The following is a 16,738-nucleotide window of genomic DNA, read 5'->3' as shown; positions in this document are numbered from 1 at the left end:
AAATTTATGAGGAATCATTTCAAAAAATGGAAAAGATAGTTTTGAATGATTTAAATTTTTAATCATACTGTATTTGATTATTAGCTATATTCATTGTACACAGTATTTGTATTTTGTATATATGAACTCTATCATTTAAAACTTATGAGAAATTTATGAGGGTTAATTTAAAATAATAGAGAAAATAAATTTGAATGATCTGAACTTTCGATCATACTCTATTTGAATAATCAACTTCAATACAAAAATAAATTCTGAGATTCTTGTATCTCTCGGTTTCTCCCAGACCCCAACTTCCCCTCTTGAGTTAGTGTTTTGGTAGCGTGCACCATTACTAAAATAGTGAATGAGTATTTAGCCCACAAACTTCATAACGTTGGTATTAGATAATTCAACTCCATCGAGTTCAAGAGTGTTTACTCATGAAATTTTTACATTTATCGAAAAAATTTTATCTTCTCATTCTTCTCTTTTCTTTCCTCTAATATTTAATTATAGACTAAACAACTATGTACTCTAGAATGTACCTAAATGAATAACTTGGATTGTATGACCTAAGAAAGTTTTGATGCTAAGTGTTGAAATTAATAGTTGAAAATTGCTTAACAAATGCTAGTTCTTTTAGAAACTTATTAATAATTGTTATTGTTGGAGTAATTTATTATGATTGGACACTTGACTAATGAATATGAATTGTGATTGGCTAAGTGTTACAAGGAAAGAAATAATAAAATTGTGTAGGAAATACAAGTTGGTCGAGAGGGATGTTGGACTTCTTTACCTTGGAAAATCATTTTTGGATTAACTTAACTTGTATTTCCTACCAAATTTTGTTATTTCCTTGTAACACTTAGCCAATCACAACTCATATTCACTAGTCAAGTGCCCAATCATAATAAATTACTCCAACAATAACAATTGTTAATAAGTTTCTAAAAGAACTAGCATTTGTTAAGTAACTTCCAACTATTAATTTCAACACTTAGTATCAAAACTTTCTTAGGTCATACAATATCAAAACTTTCTTAGGTCATACAATCCAAGTTATTCATTTAGGTACATTCTAAGCTCCTTTATTTAGGTTACGACATCTATAATTAATCATATCATATTAATCTCATTAACAGAGTAAAACGTGTTGTGGGAGTCTTAACCGTAGTTATTGAAATAGTATATGAAGTTTACTTTCTTGATTCATAAATACAGACTTCATAACTCCAATATATTAAATCCAAACTAACCTTTTAAATATGAAGGAACGAAAAGCTTAACCGTGCCGAAAAGGAGAGAAAAATGATGTAGGGGGATTTAAAATAAAAGCTAATCCATGCTAATTTTTCCCTTTTTTTTTAAAAAAAAAAAAATTAACCCAATCAATCAATCTTTTTAGTTGATGTCATTCGTTTTATCTAGTATTTTTTATATGTTAGTTTAGTTTTAAAGATTTATAGTGGATTAGTCTTTTCATAAGTTTTTTTAGTGTTATTAAAATGTATCTCTTAAATGAAAATCTTGAAAGAGATTTAATTTTGTTTGTTTGTTTTTAAATATGGTATAGCTCCATTTTAGAGGTAATATATTTGTTATAAATCTATCTTTATTTATTTATTTTGTTTAAGGACATTTTGGTTCATGTTTTTTTTAACGTAGTTACTAAACAAGGCATTTAAATTTAGCTATTTGTTTCGATGGTAAAAAATGAGTAGATTGTTTTGTGGGAATCCAAGATTACTATGTAGTGGATAATTTGTTTTTAGATAATATAAGATGTTGCATTGACCCTTATGGAAGGCATTTGGAGAGCTTTTGATGTCTTCTATAGTTTTTTAGATTTTCGGTGGAGGACATTCTCATTTTACTTTTTTAACCATGTTTTTCCATATATATATGTATAAACCTTCCCCATTTCCATTTTATAATCAACCATGTTTTTAACTAGGTTGTTTTTATTGTTTTCTTAGAAAGATATTTATATTTATATTTAAATTAATATCTATTTTATAAAAAAATTTAAATTATATATATTATTTTGTTGAGAAAAATAATAAAATAATAAAACTATATTAATATAAAAATAAATTCAAATCCATAAAAAAATGATATATAAGTTCAAATTATATTATACTAAATATAAATTAATGAATAGTATTCTTGTCATAATATATAAATTTAAGACATTCTCGAGTAGAAATTTATAAATATAGTCATCTATAAATATCTCTGGATTTTGCATAAAACAGTTCTGATTTTTTATTTTATTTTGAGTATTTAGTTAGTTATTCAACATAAAAAGGGGCATAAACATATATGTATAAGAAGGTTTTATTATTATTATTATTATTATTATTATTATTTTAAAGGTTTGGACTTCGTTTGTGTGAAAAAAAACGAATTTTTTTTTACAAACTACCCTCGAAACCACCCTTGTAATATAGAATTGGTTATAATTCCACTATAAACTTTTAATCAATTAGCCTTATGTAATTTGTTAATGGTCGCAATCAACCTCTACGATTCATATTGATGTCGATATATTGTAAATTCAGTATTGATATCTATACCAATATATTAATTGTTAACTTTGAATGATTGTGAATGTTGATGGCAAACCCTTAATTGATAATATGTCAATATTGTAGTCCTTTAATCCATATCAAAACTTTAATATGTTTAACTCGTGGACAGGGATAAATGTAAATTCTTAACGAATTAATAGAGGAACTAATTGCAACAATTAACAAACTACAAAGATTTAGTTAATCAAAATAAATTATTAAGAGGTAATTGATCACAAATAAAAAATTTATAGATGTGATTGCAATTAAGGATATCCAATTTTCCCGTAGGGACGGACCCCGTAGAGCTTCGCCCCGAACGGGACAGGGATTCCCTGATTAGGCGGGAAATGGGGGAGGTAATGGAGGAAACCATGAGTTAAACGGGGACGGGGATGGGGAATGCATTTCCTGTCTCCGCCCCTGGCCCCGACCCCGCCCTGTTCCCCGTCGCCGCCCCGATTAGCTTTTACATATTTAGTATAGTTATCTAATGTTATGTTATTATTATTATTATATAAATATTACATTTAAATTTCAAATTTGATTATTTATTGGGAAACATAATGAATATGTTTAAATTTAGATTATATATATGTGAATAATTTGATTTATATTTATTTCTTTCTACTGAAAAATTTAATTAGTTTTTTTAAGTCAAAATTTGAGTAATTTATCTTTAAATTCAAATTTTCATATAAAACAAACCATAATAAATAATTTAGTGATAAAGTTAATTATTTAATTAAAATTTGTTGACATTAGTGATTTAAATTAATTAGCTTTTTATATAAAAAAAAAAAGTAACAGGAAAAAATTCTCCGTGGAGAATCCGATCCCCACGAATTCTCCACAGGAAATCCTGCCCCGATCCCCGTGAAGAATTTCACGGGGATGGAGAATGAAATGGGGAGTGGGGACGGAATGGGGAATGACATTCCTAGCCCCATCCTGTCCCGTGACATTTCTAATTGCAATAATTCAATACTCCATAACGAAGAGTATACTTTGCGTAAATTATTTCCTAAAAATTGACAACAAAGAATCAATGATTACATCATTGAAAATTTGAGAAACTAAACTAAAATAAAATAATTAAAAAGCTATCCGGTATTGAAATAGGAATTTATCCTAAAAAATGTTAATAACAATCCCTTTCATTCTCACACTATAATTTTCACTCCAACCATTTTCTTTGAAAAGGATTTCATTACCTATAAGAAGTCAAAGTACTTTTTTTTCCCTTCTTTTCTTTAACACAGAAGTCAAGTACTTATAAAACATTAATGTGTAATTACTTAATTATATTTTTATGTCGGTTTTATTTCAATTATTTGTCACTCCTTCCCTGTCATATCCACACAAAGTAAACCAACCAAAAGGATAGAAAAATGTCCGCAATCTAATGTGGAAACTAAAGGCAAGTACTCGAAATGAAAGAATTTGATTGGCAGACCTAAATAGTTGGACTAAAATGAAATTTGAACGGTTTTTCTAAAACCTTCTAATTTTTTAAATATTTTTTTCTCATTTTCGTTCTCATTCCTTTTTCTTTCCTTTTGTTATCAGTGATTTTTGGACTAAAGAATAGAATTAACATAACGAAGAAGATGAAGCTACCGGGCTAAGAAAACGATAAACATATAAGCAACTGGACCAAGAGGATGAGATGAGCTTAAGGAAAATGGCTAATTTGGTTTCAAGCCAAAGTACTTTGTCGGCCTCAGCCTTGGCCAAGGATGAGACCGAGAGCGACCTTCCTTGTTTTGTGAATAGAGTGCACTACGACTTATTTCGGCCTTGAGAAGACGATAGTTTGGGCCAAGAGCCCAAACTAACCTCCTCAACCAAGGATGAAGCCGAGGTCGAACCTCCAAATTTGATAAACAACGCATACTTAATGCATACCTTGGCCCATTTAGCTCGAGACTAAAATTAATATGACGAAAAAACATAAAGAGGATGCCTAGGTCAGGATTTTACTATAAATACTGAAGGAACTCGTTTTACAAGGAGATCCTTGAGCGGAAGTGGATCGTCCAAATTCTATTTTTTATTGAAAACTAAATTTACAGTAAATATACAAGATATGCATTCATAAATAAATTACAGCATGCTTTTTACAAGGAAAAAGGGTTCAATAGATATCACCTTTGAATAACCTTTTTTCGTGTAAATTCCTCGAACGGTCACGAGCCTCGAACTCAACAAAAACTTGAAGTAATTAATTCCGTCATTTAATTTTAACAATTCAAAGTAATCCAAAATTAATTCTCAATAATTCCAATTGAGCTAGAGAGGAGACCTCATGGACCTGTAGATTGAAGCTCCAATGGCACTTGAGCAATTAATTAAACTCTTTTAATTAAATTATTCGACATCCATTAACTGTCGGTCACTCCATTGAAGATCGATAGTTGCACTCTTCGCACTACAGATATATTTCTGTGTCCATTGGATATAACCAGTCAATAGTGCGATGACCCTTCACAAATTGCTCGTAAGTACAGTTGGGCCAAAATTACCATTTTCCCCCTATAGTTATATCTAACTCCTTAAGTACCACTGATCCCTCTAATGAACAACAAGTCATAGTCAAACTATGACAAAACCTCCCTCGGGCCAAGAAAGAGTGGGCGCAACATTGTTCAAGCCTCGAAATCAGCCCTTAGGGGAGTAATTTATCTACTTACCCTAACATTAGGGAAGGAGTGAATTCCGTCTTGTGTAGCTATGTTTCTAGCTCCCCAATTAGACGAATCCTCAAAATGGTAGGCTTATTAAGTTGAGATCTTACCACTCCCACCCATACAAATCAAAGGACCGCCTTTATAGATAGAAGTTCACAACTTACTCAAGATACATGTCATGTCACCTATGGTCATCCTGGTGAAATGTAAATCACTATTATTAACAGTGTTATATAATGAGACTAATCATTCCATGGTCATGTCTTATACAAACCTCCTTCACATGTCTCCACATGAATAATTAAGATCAGATCATTTACAGCACTTTACAACAATTGTAACATCTACAAAGCAGGCCGTATTCATAGTGTCATCAAGATAAGGTACCCAACCTTATTCATCTACTACTGACCATTTAAATTATGACTTAAACATGATCCACCTGTATGTCTCTACATACATGTTTAAGTTATAGAAGGTAACGTTGGATGTTAGTTTATTGGTTTGTGGGTTAATGCTACTAAATGTCGAATAAAATATCTTATATTTTATTAAATAAATAAAATTTTTAATACATTACAATTACAAACTACAGGACCCATGAGATTTAGGGTATCAACCCCAATACCGGAGACACCACTTAAGGGAACACTTATTTACTTACCCAATAATGAGAGAAGGAGTGAATTCCAACTTATATTATTATGTTTCCAGCTCCCTACTCAGTCCTGTTCCCAAAATAGTAGGCATATTGGGTCGGCGAACCGACCACCTTCGCACATGCAAATAAAAGGATAATCCCTCGTGAACAAGAGTTCATAATATACTCACAATTAAGATTAAGTCGCTTAAGTCATCCTATTGAAATAGCAATATGACTAGTCAACGGTATTACATCTAATGGCTACCATTTTGTGATCCAGTCTTATGTAAACTCATTGCATGGGATATCTCCACTCGCGTGTCAGCTACACAAACGCGTTGGATCATTATATTTGTATCAAATACAAAGTGGGTCATATCCATAGTGTTACCAAGATAAGGTACCAAACCTTATCCCCATACTATAGACCCTTTAGACTATATCTTGAACATTGATCCTTGTATGTCTCCACATGCAATTCAAGACTCATAAGACAGCTGTGGATGTTAGTTTATTGGATTTTGGGTTTTTCTAGACAAAATATACAACAATACAAACAATAACATTTATTGATTTAACATCTATAATTATTTATTGATGATGGTGAACTAATAACATTTAATATCTATAAGTTTTTGGGCATAAAACCCAACAATAGATGAATAAGTAGGCAGCTACATACAAAAAACAAGCAAGCGACTGACCAAATGATGATATGCATTAATGCATGTGGACATAGACAAAAAGTTCATAGCTAAGGCACTCTGAGTATGTCACATAGTTACTAGTTTTCAAAATATTTTCTAAGTGTTTTACTTATGAATGTTCAACGCATAGTTTCTCTTACTTCAATGTTCAATGCATGCTTTTAGTAATGGAAATTGAGTTTAAATGCATGATTGATATTTCTAAAAACAATTTTTATATGAAATCTTCATGTGTTTTACTTGAGTTTTCATGCCATGACTTAGCATTTAAATGAGTTATCCATTGATTCCTGTAAGTTAGAAAGCATGCTATTTAATGATGTTAACATGTGAGATGATATGAAAACCTACTCCTAAGCTTTGGTACCGAAGGTATGGTAAGGTACTCAGTTAGATCTTATTCAGTTCTACATGTACGTAAGACTTATGTTATCGACGTTGATGGGATCGAGCAAAAGGACTATTTCTCAACTAATGTTAGTAGGGATTGAGCAAAATAGCTCTTCCGCATGTTTAGGCAAAGGAGTAGAGGAATTCTACAGGATATGTTGATGAGTTTTGAACAAGGGCTTTCATGTTATGTTTTCTTTATTTCCTAATTATTATTTCTGAACCCTGGTAGGTTAATGAGAATGTTTTATTAATAAGCTGTTTATACTATGAGTTATGAAAGCATGTTTTCTTAAAAAGATCACTCACTGGGCTTTCCAGCTCACTCTTTTGAATGTTTTCCTCCCCAGATAGCGGTCGACGTCTCGAGGCCTTGCAGTTCTGCCAATCAATCACTTTCTAGACCCTCAGAAAATTGAAGCTTAGGTGGCTCATTATGTTTTATTAATCTACTCTTTATGCTCATGTCATGAGGAATAGGGTAAACTTGTGCCGAACTGTGGTTGTAATAGACTTGGTCTTCTGGAACTGTTATGCATGTTGAAGTTGATATTTTGGTTAATAGTAATCTATATGCTTTAAGCTGTTGTTGAGATTGTGTGTTAAAGTGAGTTATGAACTGATAAATAGGTGTAACAAGTGTGAAGGATACAAGTTTATAGGAGTATGTTGAACAGTAATTGTCATAAGGGATCGTGACCCTATTGGAGATCCCGTAGCTCGAAGGGATCCGAATTCAGTTAGAGGACTAGTAGTACAGGAAGCTACATCAGTGGGAGAGTCTAGTACCCCTTAGGTCAGAACATATCCTCAGATGGAGGATAGAGTCTTTGATAGAATTGCTTAGAGACTGGAAACTAATGTAGGATCTGTATCGACGGATCCTGGAAAGAAGTATGGCATTGAGAGAATGAAGGCATTGGGTGCCACTGGATTCGAGGGTACTACTGACCTTGCAAATCCTGAAGTGTGGTTAATCCAAATAGAGAAATGTTTCCAGGTAATCGAATGCCCTGAGGACTGTAAGGTCAAGTTAACAGTACTTTTGCTACAAAAATGGGTAGAGTTATGGGGTGATAAATTCTAGAAGAAACAGATAAAAAGAGATGACATAGGATGAGTTCAAGAGGATTTTTTAAGACAAATATTATCCTACTTCATAGCGTGAGGTGAAGAGGAATGAGTTCCTGAAGCTCGTTTAAGGTAATGTGTCAGTTGTTGAATATGAGCAGTAGTATACGGAGTTATCCAAGTATGCTTCTACCGTTATTGCTGAAGAAAAAGATAGATGCATACGTTTTGAGAGTGGTTTGAGAAGGAAGGTATAGACTCTTGTTGTAGCCACAGCTAATTGGATAGATTTTTTCGAGTTAGTGGTGAAGGAACTCTTAACGAAAAGCATCCATGAGCGCATTCGGATCTTTCCGATTTCATTGCGACCAAAATTACCACACACACATTCTATCCAACAGTTATGCAATTTACACTAATTAACGACATGCTTTGAACACTAAAATATAAGGGAAAGAGTTCTCGTACCAGTTGAAGACCCTCTTTAAGCGTTGAACTTAGAAGCAGCGGAAGACCTCTACGCAAACTCTATCGCCCAACAAACTAGTCGGCTGCAGTAACACGATCGTCTACACGAACGACAGCAACACGAATAGTCACGAACAAAAAAGCAGCGGGGACGACACCACCAAATGGAGCCCTTGGTATTCTTGGAGTGAGAATCCAAAGTGTGGTCTTTTGTGAGTTTGGTAAAGGTCGGAGAAAAAAAAAATTGTGTAGACGATAAGCAAGTGGGAGAGAAAGAGCTATTGTATAGTTGTGTGCTTATCATTTAGAAGAAGCTACATGATCGTGTAGGTTTTACTAAGCGATCGTTTAATAAATGGTAGACGATTATTTAGAAAATTCGACATGCAATGCGATCGTTTAGGAAAGCTAAGCGATCGTTTAGGGACAGGCGTGCGATCATTTAGGCACTGGTGTGTAATCATTTAGATGATGAGCGACTATTGTATAGGCTCTCAAGCTAGGTGATCGTTACGTTTTCACACCGATTGCGAATTTTTCGAACTTTTGTAAAATAAAACAAATTTTCATTTTATTCTTCGGTTACAATAACCGAATTCAGATTCTCCCAAATGCATGACCGAGAGAAGTTTTAGGCCAATTATCATATAATTAACCAATTTAATAATTAATGAATATAATCATATTATATTCTTATCCTATAGTTTGATATCACATATCTACTATAGTAATTTTTCCTCCACTTGATATAAATCATATTTATATCTAATTTCCTCCATAATAATATATCTCATACATTTAGTCAATTATGTCATATATAATTAACCAGTCCAATTATATCATATATAATCAAACTCTCTCTTGTCAATTTGAATATTTCAAACTGACCCAAACACTGATTCTCGACTTTATCCAAGCTACCCAGGGGATTTAATGGACCTGTGGCTCGAAGCTCCAACGGTACATGAATAGCTGACTAAACTCTTTAGCCATGAGATCTATCATCCGTTAACTGTCAGGCATTCCACTAAAAACTAATAGCTGAACTTTTCTTACTACAGATATATTTCTGTGTCCATCAGATATAACCAATCATGAGTACGATGACCCTTCACAGATGCTCGTAAGTAAAGTTGGGCTAATTTACCGTTTTGCCCCTATAGTTACATCTCACTCCTTAAGTACCACTGAATCCTCTAATGAACAATACAACATAGTCCAACTATGTGTGAACATCTCTCGGGTAAAGAGAAGGTATGTGGCGCCACATCGTTAAAGCCCTGGAATCAACTCTTAAGGGAACCATCTATCTACTTGCCTCTACTTCGAGGAAGGAGTGAATTCCATCTTGTGTAGCTGAGTTCCCAGCTCCCAAATCAGACGAATCCCCAAAATTGTAGGTTTGAATCGGCGACCTGGCCACTTGCACCGATACAAATCAAAGGTCCGCTCTCAATGGCAGGAGTTCCCAACTCACTCAGAATTGAGGTCATGTTACCTATGGTCATCCTAGTGAAGTGAAGTCTCTTTCATGAACGGTGTTATATAACGATGTATAGGACGTCCCTGCTCACATATCCCCTACACGAATGATCAGGATCAGACCATTTGTGACAAGTGACAACACTTGTGACGATTCCACAAAGCGAGTCGCATTCGTAGCGTTACCAGGATAAGGTTTCCCTCCTATATCCATATACTACAGACCATTTTGGTTATCACTCAAGACATAATCCACTTGTATGTCACCACATACATGCTTAAGTTACATACAGATAACCAGGGATTTTATGTTTATTGGTTTGTGGTAAAGCAAATAAAACATACAACTGAGCAAAATCAAGATGTGAAGTAAATATCATATATTACATCACAAGCATTCGTACAAACTGTTTACAAACTACAGGACACAAGACTTTAGGGCATCAACCCCAACAAGTGGAAACTACGATGTAAGTGGAGGAGAGCCTGACAAAGGACAGGCAAGACAATGAAGTCTCAGAGGAGAGAAGAGGAAATTTACTCTAGGAGAATCTTACAGGAGAGATTTTAAGCTTTGTTTTAGTGGTTCAACGACCTTTAATGGTAGGATAGCAGACAGTCAACAGAGGAGAGGTAGATAGAGATCCAACCAGACAGCTAGGGGATCTAGATCAGGACATTTAGGGGAGTCCGTGGCCAGTACAGGTAGGAAGCCCAGTGTACCAAATATGACAAATTTCATTTAGGACAGTGCTATGAAGGACAAAATGTTTGCTATCAGTTTGGATAGCTTACGCATTACAGGAAAGAATGTCCCCAATTGATTTCAGGGGCACAGACTGAGCAGAAGGTAGCATCCCAGACATTAATATAGCCTAAGGTAGGCATAACAGGTGATGAGGGCAGTGGTAGTGCCAAATAGAAGAGTGTAGCGGGATGGCCACATCAGTAGGGAAAGGTATACACTTTGACCCAGTAGGAGGCTGAGGATGCACCAGATGTCGTTATTGGTATGGTCTTTATTCATGATAGACCTGCACATGTATTATTTGATCCAAGAGCGACCCATTTATTTATTTCTAGCATGTTTTCATTAAATATTGATAGGATGCTAGAAACTATACCTGTGGAATTAGTTATTTCTACCTATTGGGTATGTATTGATAGTTAATAATTACTATAGAAACTGTGTACTTCTCATTGAGGGACAGGACATGGAGATTGATTTTATTTAGAACTGTTAGAGTTTGATGCTATTTTGGGGATGGATTTCTTATTTAAATCTCATGCATCTGTTGATTTTCATAAGAAAGAAGTTATATTCAGATTACTAGGTTAGACAGAGGTAGTGTTTACAGTGTTGGGAATGTCCTAGAACTCGCAGTTCGTGTTAAACATTCTATTTCATCAATAACAATGACTTTTGATTTTGCATCTTATTATGAAAATCCAATAAACGCGTCCTTGGCTATAGTCTAAATGCTGTAACTTTATGTAGTGATATAAACAGGAACAAGTTGACAGTATATAGCTTAAATGGTCTAATAAGTATATGGATGAAATTGGATATCTCATCCTGGTAACACTATTGGATGCGGTCCACTCTGTAGTTGTTACAAGAAGTTGTGATCTAGAAATCGTTCATGTTGAGACATGAGAGTGGGGGCATCCTATGCAATAAGTTTGCATATAGACTAGACCATGAAAATAGTCAATTTTCTTTCTAACGACCGTTTACTATTAAAAATAACTATTTCATTTATTATATAACCTAGGTTAACTCGATCTTAATCCTGAGCTAGCTATGAACTCCTGTTTGTTCGGGATTATCCTTTGATCTGCAAACGATGAGAGTAGTCCAATAGCACTGCTTAATAAGCTTACCATTTTGGGGATAAGACCGGATGAATAGCTAGGGACATAGCCTTGCAAGATGGAATTCATTCCTACCCTATTTAGGGTTAGTAGATAGGTTGTTCTCTTAAGTACTGACTTCAGGTCTTGAACAATCGGGGCCCGCCTTCTCATGATAGAGAAAAGATTTGATTCATAGAGATTATGAATCAGAGTTGTTCATTAGAGGATCAGTAGGAACTTAAGGAACAAGATGTAGTCGTAGGGGTAATATGGTATTTTTGACCTAGCTGTGATTACGAACAACCTGTGAAGAATCGACTTATTGATTATGGTTATTAAGTGGACATAATATATCTACAGTGAAGAGAGTTCAACTATGGGCTATAGTGGAGTGTCCCATTAGTTAACGAATGGGAGTTAGATTGGACTAATGAGGTTTAGCCGATAATCATCGACTCTAGTGGCACGAACTGACCTCCTACTTCTATAGATGGCACGAACCCCCAAAAATTGAAATTCTTGATCAATGGAGGAACAATATCACCATTTTTGTTCAATTCAATAATGTTGCCGTAATCGAATGTATTTCTCAATGTTAACCTGCTTTGCTTCAGGGAAGAGTGGGCGCAATAGCCATAGAGTCAACCCCTGGACCCGGTTCAAATGATTTGACATAAGGAAGCATTAGTCCAGGCCTAGAAAGAAGAGTAGTTCAAGGGGCAGGCAGGTAAGGGCAGGTTTGCTAGGTTTATTGAGCTACCTCACTACTGCTTTCACCTCTCGGTCGAGCTGCTTTGCCTCTCTCCCTCTCAGTCGAGCCTTTCCCACCCAAGGAAGGCCATGATCTGTAGGTCCGCGAGGTCCCCCTACTAGCTCGTAAATGGATAAGCTTTAGGGTAGCTTGAAAGATTAATTTGAAACGTTCAAATTAAACGGAATAAGAGAATGAATATTTAAATATGATTTAAATATATAAAGATGATTATTGTGCAAAAATTAATTTAATATTCGATATTAAATTAATTAATTTTATAAGTTAATTTATGAAATTAATTTAAGAAAATTAAATTTTGTATTAAAATTATTTAATATCATTTTTGCTTTTGTTTTGAAAAAGAAAATGAAAAATAATTTTTGCATGTTGCACAAAAATGGAAAATGGGTATTTTACCATCATCTTTATGCTCACACAAAATGCATTATCTTCTTCACCTTGATTCTCCAAGCATGAGCTGCAAGCCATGCACTCCATCACTTTGCATGTTCATCTATTATATAAAGTAGAATGGAGTTATTGGAGAAGAGAATTTTCTCTGAAGAAGAAGCCGTCTTCTTCAGCTGTGCTACTATGAATTTTCTCTGGTTTCTTCACTTCTTCAAGCTGTTCTTAAGTCCCATAACTCTGCCTAAAGCTTCAAGAGCATAGTAGGGAAGACTTTGAGGTGGTTCATGTTGATAACAAGAGTAGACAGTTACTGAACAGGCGTTATCTTGAAGAGTTCATCAGAGGTATGTTTAGAAAACCCATTTTTTGAGAAGAGCATGTTTTAGTTTTTACTAAAATTAGTGAATTAGATGCTTATGGATTCTTGATACTTCCGCTACATGTTATACTCTTTCAATTGGTATTAGGGAATCTTTTAAGCTTTCAATTTGGTCTAATTTTTGCAAGGTGGGTGATTTTCCATGACATATATGAAACTGTTGCACTGCTATGCTTTTCTCTGTTTTGGCATTTTAATTCTCTTTAATTTCTTAGTTAAATTTTTAATTGGCTCTTGTTTAATGAGCATTTATGTGTTAGCAAGATTCTATAATTTATTTGGAGTCATTAGAGTTGAAATTAAGATGTAATTGAAGAAACAAGTGAAGGAGGTCGAGCTGCTGTTCCAGAGTTTTCAACTTCTGCTTCAATCTGTTGCTGAGGTCCAGTTGCTAAACGATCGTTTAGCTCTAGACGCTATGCGATGAGAAGAAAAGCTATACGATAGTTTAGTAATATGGGCTAGTCGTTGTGATGTTGAATGCTAAACGATCGTGTACCTGCGGGAGCTAAGCGATGCGTTCATTTGCTATACGATAGCATTACACAATCGTTTAGTTTTTGTCGTGGGAACTAGACGATTCGTTGATTTTGCTAAACGATGACGCTAACAACGATGCAATGAAATGCTAAGTGATAGCACTGAACGTTCGTTTGGTCGCGGAGCTAAGCGATCATGTAGATAAATGCTATACGACGCGAGGATGTTCTATACAATGGAGCTATGCGATCGTTTAGCTACGGGCGGATACTAAACGACGACTTGAATGCACTGGGCAATGGTGTTATGCGATCGTTTAGTACTATGCGATGGAGCTAAGTGATTGCACTGTGTTGGAACTAAACGATCGTCTAGTTCTATGCGATAGAGCTAAACGATTGTTCAGGTTTCAGGAAACACTATGCGATCGTGTACTTCCTCACAACTCCAGGCGATGACACCAGACGATTACATCCAGGCGTTACACGATCGACCTTAGCAACATATTGAGGTTGAACCGAGAGCAACCGGTTCGATCGGTTTACTCAAGGTTCAATCTAGTTCAGCCTCAAATGGTTGTGGTTGGTCCAGTTCAGACTCGTTCAGCCCGATTCAAGTTGTTTTGGGTTCGATTTGGAGCGGTTCGAGCGGTTCAAAGACGGTTTTGAAGCTGTTTGTAATAGTTAGCTGTCTATTTGCTTGTTTATGCCAAAACGAAAACCATAACAGTTAATATTTAATTGTTTATGCATGAGATGTATGTGATAATTAAATAAATTCATGTATATGCATACAGTATGTCATGTAGATTTAAAACCCCACCGTAAGAATTATGTCACATGCATTGGCAGAATGTTATAATTGTTATAATATATAGTATGCATTTTAGGGTTATGTTTAATATAATAGTTATATTAGATACCTTTGTTGAATGTTGTGGATGTTTAAGCATGTCTAAATTATGGAAGTTGTTATAAATTTGGTTAGACATTTAAAATCCATAACAAAGAATAGCTGCATGCTCACTTAGGTTAACAAACTAATTTTAATCGTTAAAATAGATTGTTACCTTATAAAATATGGTTACAAACTCATATCGGTTCATAAACCTGTCTAAGGCTGGGGTACTTAAGTTGATGGTTTACGGAACACCTCCTACCTGGGGATTATGACCGAACAATTGAGAGTTGTTAACTACTTTTATGAGCTTGCATGAGTGATGTGAGGTAATAAAATAGTTTATCACCTAGACATTGTAGGTTAAATCCAATTATAAGAGTTATATTTGGAAAAATCACTTAGACTTAGGTTGTATGAAATTAGTCGTCTTGCCTAAGTAAATTACCCAAACATTTAGAACACTTCAGTGGGAGATTAACAATATATTTGATATATAGTTATGGGCTCTCACGTCCTCAAGAGTTTACACCGTGAGATCCATGCTCGGCTTCTTGTTGATTTTACCTCGATTGCTCCATACGAAAAGTGTTTGCATGGGTCAATAACAAGGTGAATGAGGGAAGTGGTTCATAGTAAGTGGGTGAAGGAAATGTGTCAACATTGTCCAACGGTCTCCTCCATTAGTTTGAATCGTGAGATTCCTATGTTGCGCCTGTTGTTGTTTTTATGCGGCACTAGCTAGTCGTTAACCACGGCGATCCTATGGAGGGTTGTAACATATGATTCGAAACAACCCAAACTTCAGTAAATGAATAGGGTCTTATAGTTCCATCTTGGATATTGTCTTCTCTCTCAGAGACATATTCATACCTTCCTATAAGATCTGAAAATGGCGGGTCACACTTACAAGAATTACTAAGTGTCAGTAAAGATCTTGACCAAAAACGATAACTAAAAGAACTATTGGGATATGAGTTATTCTAGATAATAGTATTTGGTCAAGAACTGTCTTGCTTCTGTGAAGGAATTCTTGACTGCCCCACGGTAGCACTTGTTCTAAATCACTTAAGTATCGTTGCAAATAAATAAAGATTTATTGGATACTTTATTAGTTTTGCTAAAATGGATTTAGATGCATTTTTAATAGAATTTGTTTAAAATGTTTCAGCAATGTCGAACTCGATTATACAACTGCTTGCTTCTGACAAATTTAATGGAGAGGCTTACTCTAATTGGAAATCCAATATCAATACAATATTAGTAGTAGATAACTTGAGGTTTGTGTTAACGGAGGAGTGTCCTCCAGTTCCTAGTTCAACAGCGACCCGAGTTGTCCGGGATGTTTATGATAGGTGGGTAAGAGCAAGCGGAAAAGCCCGGGCCTATATCTTGGCGAGTATATCTGATGTACTCAACAAGAAACATGAGGCCATGCCCACAACTCGTGAGATCATGGCATCATTACAGGAGATGTTCGAGCAACCGTCATCATCTGTTAGACATGAAGCCATTAAATATGTGTATGTGACACAAATGAAGGATGGGACCAACGTGAGAGAACATGTTCTCAACATGATGGTCCATTTTAACATCGAAGAGGCTCACGGGGCTATGATAGACGAAACAAGTCAGGTGAGCATGATACTAGAATCTCTTCCTGAGAGCTATCTGCCATTAAGGACAAATGCTGCCATGAACAAAATCACTTATAACTTGACAACGTTGTTGAATGAATTGCAAACTTATCAATCAATGATGAAACTTAAGGAAAAGGAAATAAATGTTATTTCTAAACCAAAAAGGTTTTACAAAGGGTCTACGTCTGGTACAAAACCCGCATCATAAGAAAGCTGGTACTTCTTCTTCTTCAAAAGATAAAACCGTACAGATGAAAAAGAAAGGAAAAGGGAAAAAGAAAACCGCTGTGAAGAAAAACAAAAACAAAAACTCC

This window comes from Benincasa hispida, chromosome 12 (assembly GCF_027475165.1).
Source record: "Benincasa hispida cultivar pf3 chromosome 12, pf3_genome.v1.1, whole genome shotgun sequence".
Lineage (NCBI taxonomy): Eukaryota > Viridiplantae > Streptophyta > Magnoliopsida > Cucurbitales > Cucurbitaceae > Benincasa > Benincasa hispida.
This window is presented reverse-complemented; position numbering follows the sequence as displayed.